Source organism: Talpa europaea (assembly GCF_964194135.1).
Source record: "Talpa europaea genome assembly, chromosome: X".
In the NCBI taxonomy this organism is placed as follows: Eukaryota; Metazoa; Chordata; class Mammalia; order Eulipotyphla; family Talpidae; genus Talpa; species Talpa europaea.
The window spans coordinates 77,652,586-77,661,820 of NC_140081.1; positions in this window are offsets into that span (position 1 = coordinate 77,652,586).

Here is a 9,235-nt window from a genome sequence, read left to right on the forward strand (position 1 = left end):
GCTACCACCACAATGGCCTTAATTTGATCCCTGGCTGGCCAGGGAGCTAACACACATGGCACAGCAGACCCTTCCTGTCTCGCCCACTGTTTCCCTCAGCTGTGTATTTCGGTAGATCTGCCTGTTCTGTTACCCACTCTGTCTGGTGAATCCTCTCACTCCCTTTACCTTTGGCCTAGGCCCCAGTTTTTCTATGCAAAAATAGATACAATTTTAAAAATAATCATAAACTAGTGGGAACCACTTAAAAAAACAAACACAAAAACATTAAGAAATTTGACTATATAAACATTTGTAGCTCCCTAATGGCACATGAAAATTGGAAATAAAAATATGCTATGGAAGATATTTACAAAGTTTATGACAAAAGGCAAATTTACTTAATATATAGAGTTCTTTTGAATCAAAAAGAAAAAGCCCAACACTAGAATTAGTAAAATGTCCAGTGTATGATAATCTAATCAGTCTCATGATAATTCCCATAACTTTAAATCATATAGTCAAATGGTAAAAATTCAGCTAAGAATTCCTTCATGTGTTCGTTAATCTACTTTGTTTTTCTGGACAATGATAGTGACTCCCACCCAAATATGAATATCTGATTCTTCATTCAGATGAACTTTTCACTTTTTTGACTGCCATTGCTTTCGAAATGTATACCTGAAGTGTTTTTTAAATGTATATTAACCTATTGAAATATGTTTAGTTGTGAGCACAAGGGCTTCCCTGTGCTGTAGATCCCAAAGCAATACTTGGCAGTAGATATTTATATGCATTTGAAAAGAAATGGAGAACTGATATCCAAAAGCCCGAGGTTGTGAAAGTTGCTGGATTCTGACCGGCAATCAAGCTCTGTCATTTCTTCCTGCCTTTTTTAAAAAAATATTTATTTATTTATGCATCCAAGAACTGGGGTACATGTTAGAGGTGCGGGGGTGAGAGGATTCACCAGAGACAGAGTGGGGAGCAGAACAGGCCCATCCACTGAAATACACTGCTGGGGGGAGCAGCAGGTGATACAGGAGGGGTCTACTGCGCCACGAGGGTCACCTCTCTGGCTGGCCAGGGATCAAAGTTGGCTGCGAGGCTGTGGACAGCTTCACAGTGCTGTGCTGTGCTACACTGTGCTGTGCTTAACCCCTCGCGCCACCAGGGAGGCCCCATTTCTTCCTGCTTGTTGATCCATGACAAAATTTTCAAGTCCATGGTTTTATTTTCCACAACATGTATGAAAGGGCAACACATAAAAAGCCTGACACCCAGTAGAATAAAAATATGTTCAATCCACTGTTAAAGAACCTGACCCAAAAGGGTGGGTCCTTTGCCTTCTAGAGAAACTCACCAGAGAGGTAGAGTTGAACTAGGGAAGGCTTTATTGGAGGCTCATACATGAGGGAAGCAGTGCTGGAAAAGAGAATTTAGCCTGGCTCCATGAAGGGAGTTAGAAGATAAATAAAGGTAGATTTAGAGAGGCAGGGGTGTGGAGAGGGGAAGCAGTGTCATAGCTTGTTCTGGGTTGGGCCCAGACAGGTGATCCTGTTTACATTCCAACTGCCAACTGTACATGCCATGCCTTTGGCCTTCCTCCTCCAGGAAACTAAGATAATCACTAGTCAGGATCGAATGCGTTCTGCCCAGCATGGCGACTTGTGGTCAGTATGGTGGAACGAATTGGTTGGACATGATGTTGGGGGTGGGCTTCTCAGCCCATGATTTAGTCCATTTGTTCAAACAGGACTTGGGGTAACCTTTGCCCTGCTGGCTCCCAACTTCTTTTTACTTAGGCTGCCTCATCAGTAGCTATCAGTGAGCTACAGGTTATCGCAACATTGAGATAGTTTTTATCTCTGAGGTAAAAGATTAACAATAATTGTGTAGACCTAGGGGTAGAGAACTTTCATTCATTTATTTGACATTTATTTTGTACTACTTTATGTACTGGGAGAACAGCAGTGAGGAAGATAGATAAGGTTCCTGCCCTCATGGAGGTGACATTCTGGTTGGGAAGACATAATAAACAGACAAAATGATGAGATAATTCAGATTGTGATTTGTGTTAAGAAAATAAAGCAGGGCCTCCCTGGTGGCGCAGAGGTTGAGCGCTGGGTTGCGAAGCTGCCTGCAGCCTCTGTGGCGCCGGTTCGATCCCCGGCTGCTCCCCGGCCACCAGAGGAGGGTCCCACATGGCGCGCAGACCTCTCCTGCCGCCCGCTGCTCCCCTCAGCAGTGTACTTCGGTCCTTCTGCCTGCTCTGCTCCCCGCTCTGGCTCTGGTGAATTCTCTCACCCTCCCGCGCTTCTGACTGTACCCAGTGCATGTATAAAAACAAAACAAACAAACAAACAAACAAACAAATAAATAAAACATGCCTCTAAAAAAATAAATAAATAAATTAAAAATTAAAAAAAAAAAGAAAAGAAAAGAAAGCAGAATGATGAAGTAGCGACTGGAAGAGGGAAGGCTTGAACGCCGGGCACTCTGAAAGGGATATAAAGAGATTTCAGTCTTTCCTTGTCTAGAGGGGCATCAGGGGCTTCGCAGAGGCTTGACTCCTGCAATTTAATTTTTGAGGCATCTCCACACTGCTTTCCATACTGGCTGCATCAACCTACATTCCCACCACCTGTGTAGAAGGATGCCTTCTCTCCACATTCTCTCCAACACTTGCTGTTTCTCACCTCTTATTGCTGTTTCTCATACCATTCGCACCGGTATGAGGTGATGTCTTATTGTTTTTTTTTTTTTTTTTAATAGAGGCATGCTTTATTTATTTATTTGTTTGTTTGTTTGTTTGTTTTGTTTATACATGCACTGGGTTCAGTCAGAAGCGCGGGAGGGTGAGAGAATTCACCAGAGCCAGAGCGGGGAGCAGAACAGGCAGAAGGACCGAAGTACACAGCTGAGGAGAGCAGCGGGCGGCAGGAGAGGCCTGCGCACCATGTGGGACCCTCCTCCGGTGGCCGGGGAGCAGCCGGGGATCAAACCGGTGCCACAGAGGCCGCGGGCAGCTTCGCAACCCAGCGCTCAACCGCTGCGCCACCGGGGAGGCCCTCTTATTGTTGTTTTGATGTGCATTTTCTTATCAATAAGAGATGATGAACATCTTTTCATGTGTGCGTTGACCATGCATGTCTTCTCTGGAGAAGTGTCTATTCAGATCCTCTATCCAATTTTTAATTGGGTTGTTTGATTTTGTGTTGTTGAATTTTTTAAGTTTTTGGTATATTTTGGATATTGAACCCTTGCCAGATAAATGATGTACATGTATCTTTTCCTATTCAGTAGCGTGTCTTTTTAAAAAGATTTATTTATTTATGCATACAAGAGCTGAGGTACAGGCCAGAGGTACCGGGGTGGGGGGGGGGAGGGGAGAGGATTCACCAGAGACAGTGTGGAGCAGAACAGGCAGATTGACTGAAATACACTGCTGAGGGAAGCAGGGGGCGAGTCAGGAGAGGTCTGCTGTAGCATGTGGGTAGCTCCCTGGCCTGGGATCGAACTCCTGCTGCAGTGGCTGTGGATAACTTCGTAGGTTGTGTCTTAACCCCTTGCACCACAAGGGAGGCCTCTTTTTGTTTTGATTTAAGTTTCTTGTTTGTTGTAGTACCATTTGTTTATTTTTGCTTTTGTGAAACTGAACTTTTCAGACTAGAAAATGTTGCCACCAGAAACCGCTCAATTAAAACAGTTCACTATAGTGCATTGTTTAGGGTTTTGTTCAGTCACTGGCCTAGGCTCAGTCACCAAAACTGGGAGCACTTATTTCAGTCCAATTTTATTTTCTATCTCTTCTGCTTAAGGTAAAGGCCATTCCTGTATGTTCTCTCTGGCTCAATTCCTCATCTCCTATGGGTGATCATTCAAAAAGAGAACATGTATTTTTACAAGAATAAGCAATAGATATAAGGCAAAGAATGTTTTTACCCCAGGGTAAAAACAAAATAAAATGAAACAATCTGCAGAAATATAAGGCAACTCTAGTTCAACTACATCCAACAATTTTTGCAATGATTTACGTTCCCAAACAGAACTCAGTTCATCAGTCTAAAAACATCTTTATTCAGGTCACTTCATAGTTTCCTTCAAGAACAAAGCAACTTGGGGCCTCCCCGGTGGCGCAGCAGTTAAGCGCTGGGTTGCGAAGCTGCCCGCAGCCTCTGCAGCGCTGGTTCGATCCCCGGCTGCTCCCCGGCCACCGGAGGAGGGTCCCACATGGCGCGCAGACCTCTCCTGCCGCCCGCTGCTCCCCTCAGCAGTGTACTTCGGTCCCTCTGCCTGCTCTGCTCCCCGCTCTGGCTCTGGTGAATTCTCTCACCCTCCCGTGCTTCTGACTGTACCCAGTGCATGTATAAACAAAACAAATAAATAAATAAATAAAACATGCCTCTATTAAAAACAAAAAACAAAGCAACTTTACTTCCATGTATGGAACTAAAAAGGGCCCAATCAAGGGTTCTCCCTAGCCTCTCCCCCCAGAAGGAGCAGCTGCAATTAATGATGAATTCACATTTCCACTTTCCAAGTTCTGTGCTTATAACTTTTACATGGTAACGTTTTTGAACAATATTTTCAAAAAATTTCCAAGTCTCACAATTCATCTTAGGCACTTTGTTAACTTCCCAGTATAATTGGCAGATTCCAACCGATTCCTTCCTGCATCATTCCCCTTCTCAATCTTGGATCGTTTAATTGATAGCCTACAATGCTGCCTTTCATAAAAGCTGCCTGCTGCTAAATAGGTCTTGCCAACACATTTGCTTATAAAAACAGGCACCTCTGTAGCAGTATTTTACTCCAATGATGCTTTTTTCCATTCTAACAGGACCTGCCAGAAATGCAATCATTCTGGTTGATGGCTCTTAGTACAATGGAGTTAACTGTTCAGCCTTAAATTTTGGGGTTTTGAGTTCCGACTGAACCCCAAGCTGAGGTGTCTTCACACATCCATGAAACACTGAATCTCTTCTGAAAATAAGGAAGAGGGTAATACTTGAAGGGACTCTTTATTGGTTTTTAAATTTGAAAATTAGTGCTCAGCTTCTGCCCAGCTTTCCTTTATGAACATCACTTGATAGAAATAGAGTTTCAAAGCAGCATCTTAAAATAACTGAATTTTACAACAATCTTTTAATGCAAGGAAGTTTATTATTGGGTATAGATGAGAAATGCAGTGAGACTCGGTATAAAATAGAAAGTGCACCAGAAACATGGATGAAGGAGGGAACGAGACAGCTGCTTTTTAAGTGGAGAAGAACGAATAATTTGGTTAAAGCTGGCCATCTGCTTCCTCCTGACCCCAAATTTTGTAGGGATAATTTGTTGAGGAAATACTGGGCTGTGATATAGTGACAACTCCCACTGTTTTTTTTTTTTTTTTAAAGATTTATTTATTTATTTATTTACACAAGCACTGGGTACACTCAGAAGCGCGGGAGGGTGAGAGAATTCACCAGAGCCAGAGCGGGGAGCAGAGCAGGCAGAAGGACCGAAGCACACTGCTGAGGGGAGCAGCGGGCGGCAGGAGAGGTCTGTGCGCCACGTGGGACCCTCCTCTGGTGGCCGGGGAGCAGCCGGGGATTGAACCGGCGCTGCAGAGGCTGCGGGCAGCTTCGCAACCCAGCGCTCAACCGCTGCGCCACCGGGGAGGCCCGACAACTCCCACTGTTAGTGTCTTAATACAACAAAGATTCATTTGCCCCTCATATCCAATGTGGGTCTGGCGGACTCTCTAGCACAGCTGTACTGCTATGTGGCGACTGTGCCATGCAGGCTGACGGGATAGCACCGTGTTAAACGTTTGGTTGTTTCAAGCTTAATTACAGACCATGGGAGGTAAGAGTTTGAGGCTCTTGCACGAGCAATTGAATATTCCTTTCCAGTACTGATCCATGCTGTTTTGGCCCATAACCCACTGACCAAACTTGCCGTATGGCCATGACAAATGCCGTGGTGGATAGGGAAGTATAGTCGCCTATGGGCGTGGAAGGAGAGCAGAACCAGACCTTAGTGAAAGAGGACCTTGCAAACCACGGAATCATGACTTCGATTTTGTCCTAATGGCAGTAGGTGTTTTATGCAGGAGAGTGTCTATGCCACAGAGGTGCGTGCTTGAGGCTCTTTCCCTGTCTTACAAATAACTAGGTCATAAAAAATAAGTGAAAAATTTTTTTTATTATTTTATTTTATATAATTCTTACATCTTTTTTCATCTTTGCACAATGTATGCATTTTCATTTTGGTTATATTCCCCATACAATTGCACCCCCTTATTTTGACTCTAGTCCTTTCTTTCCCCGCCCCTCCCTCACCACCCCCTACCCCCCCGACCCTCGTAGTGTGTCTCTGGTTTATAGTTGCTTGTTGATTTTGATTTTTACTTTGTATTGATTAGTCTTTTTCCTGGCCTCTTATTTAGGTTTTCTAAATTCCTGCTATGAGTGAGACCATCCGGTATTTTCCTTTTTCTTTCTGACTTATTTCGCTGAGCATGATCCCTTCTAGCTCCATCCATGTTGCTGCAAACTGCATGTGTTTATCTTTTTTGATTGCTGAGTAATATTCCATGGTGTATAATTCCACTCCTAGGTATTTACCCAAATGACACAGAAACATCAATTCCAAAGGGCACCTGCACCCCTATATTTGTAGCAGCACTGTTTACAATAGCTAAGCTATGGAAACTACGCAAATGCCCAAAAATAGATGACTGGATCAAGAAAATAAATTGTTGGGCCTCCCCAGTGGTGCAGCAGTTGAGCGGTGGGTTGCAAAGCTGCCCGCGGCCTCTGCAGCGCCAGTTCCATCCCCGGCCACCAGATGAGGGTCCCACATGGCGCGCAGACCTCTCCTGCCGCCCGCTGCTCCCCTCAGCAGTGTACTTCGGTCCTTCTGCCTGCTCTGCTCCCCGCTCTGGCTCTGGTGAATTCTCTCACCCTCCCGCGCTTCTGACTGTACCCAGTGCTTGTATAAACAAACAACAAATAAATAAATAAAACATGCCTCTATTAAAAAAAAAAGAAAAAGAAAATAAATTGTTTTTAAGTTACAGGATACAAGCCTGTCAGATATATGAGTACTGCACACTGTGGGGAGGAAGAGACCATTTGTCCTTAGAAAAACCCCCACTTCTGAAAGAAGGAATCCCCCCTCCTCTCTCTCTCTCTCTCTCTCTCTCTCTCTCTCTCTCTCTCTCTCTCTCTCTCACACACACACACACACACACACACAAATACCCACAACCTCCATATTGGTTCTGTTTTTCTGCAGGACACTAATTGAAAGAAATAATCCCATGCATGTATGTGAAGCCACAAAATTTGTCTGATGAAAGATTAAGAATCTACCAGTTTGCTCAGACTAGCACTTTCTTCTCTAACTAGCAAGTCATGGGGACTGATTTCTTCATCAAAATGCATCTCTTTTTGTTAGTAAGGCACACAGAGCTTGTGTGAGTCTATGGCCTCTGTATCTCTTTTCTGCAATGCCTATCATGAATAATTTGCATTTGAAAGTTATTTTGCTTTACAACTTCTTTTGTTTATTGCACATTAACAACTTCATCTGAGAGAAGGGGGAAAAGTGTCTCACAGGCAGTTCTTATCTAGAGCCTAGATTTCTCAGTGGATTTGCACCATAGAGCAGTATGTCTCAGACTTTAACATACATACAGGTTTCTGGGATGCTTGGGAGATTTGGATTGAGTAGGTCATGTAGGAGTTGAAGATTCTGCCTTTCTAAAAAACTCCCAGGTAATAATGTCTGATGCTGCTGGTCCCTGGACCACACTTTGAGTAGTAAGGCTAGGTCATTTCACCCATGACTGTGGTTCTGATTCCCACTTATGCTGCTAACTCACACATCTCTGTCTTGGTCGGTCTCTCTCACTTTTATCCCACCCTTTCTTCCCAATGGCACCACCCATTGCTCAAGTCAGAAACCAGAAAGTCATCTATGATCTTGCTTTCCTCTTCTTTGTGTCTAATTGATGACCAAATCCAGTTACGCCTTCTCCAAAACACCTCTCAGATTCATGAACTCTTCTTGGACCCCATGCTAGCCTCTAATATTCTCTCCTAGGACACCATCATTTCTTGCTTGGGCCACCAGAAGCTGCTCTTTGACCGGGCTCCCCTCTTTTACTCCTGCCTTCTTCCTACAATTCCCTTTCTCAGTGTAACCATACTAGTTACTTTAAAATGCAAACCTGTCCGCGCCACTCTCCTGCATAAAACTCCTACAGCAATTAGGATGAAATCCAAATCGTGATTCCATGGTCTGCAAGGTTCTCTGATACCTGTGTCTTGGTTATTTCTCTGGCTACAGTTCCCATTCCTCTCTTGCACCTACTGTTCATCTGGAAAACTGTTGCCAAACCAGGACGTCTGAGAACTGGGAAACAGCAAATGGTTCAGACAGTTAATTCTGGGACCTCAAAATACCAGGAACAAAGGGTCAAGGCCACTCATTATTGTCTCCAGTAGGGCAGTTAGAATTGCTAATTGACTGGATTGTTTACTTTGTTTTTGTTGAGACTCTTCAGCTCTTTGTAGATTTTTATGATCAGTCCTTTATCATTAGTGTTGTGAGCAAGAAATTTTCTCTGAGTTGGTGGGGGTATCTGTTTGTTTTGGTTACTGCCTCTTTTACTGTACAGAAGCTCTTTAATTTGATGTAGTCCCAGCTGTTTATCTTTGCCTTCACTTTCACTGCTTTGGGTGATGAGTCTTTAAAGATGTTGCTGAGGTGTATGTCATGTAGTTTTTTGCCTATATTTCCTTGGAGATATTTTATGGTTTCAGGTCTTATGTCTAGTTCTTTAATCCATTTTGAGTTGGTTTTTGTGCATGGTGTGAGGTAGTGGTCAAGCTTCATTCTTTTGCATGTAGCGACCCAGTTTTCCCAGCACCATTTATTGAACAAACTTTCTTTGCTCCATTGCATAGTCTTTGCTCCTTTGTCAAAGATTAGTTGACTGTAAATCTGTGGGTTTATTTCTGGATTTTCTATTTGGTTCCATTGATCTGTGTGTCTGTTCTTGTTCCAATGCCAGGCAGTTTTGATTATTATGGCTTTGTAGTGTAGTTTGAAGTCTGGGAGTGTGATGCCTCCATTCCATTCTTTTTTTTTTTTTTCAGGAGAACTTTGGCTATTCGGGGTTTTTGGTGGCTCCATATGAATTTCATCAATATTTTTTCTATTTCTTTGAAGAATGTCATTGAAATTTTGATTGGAATTG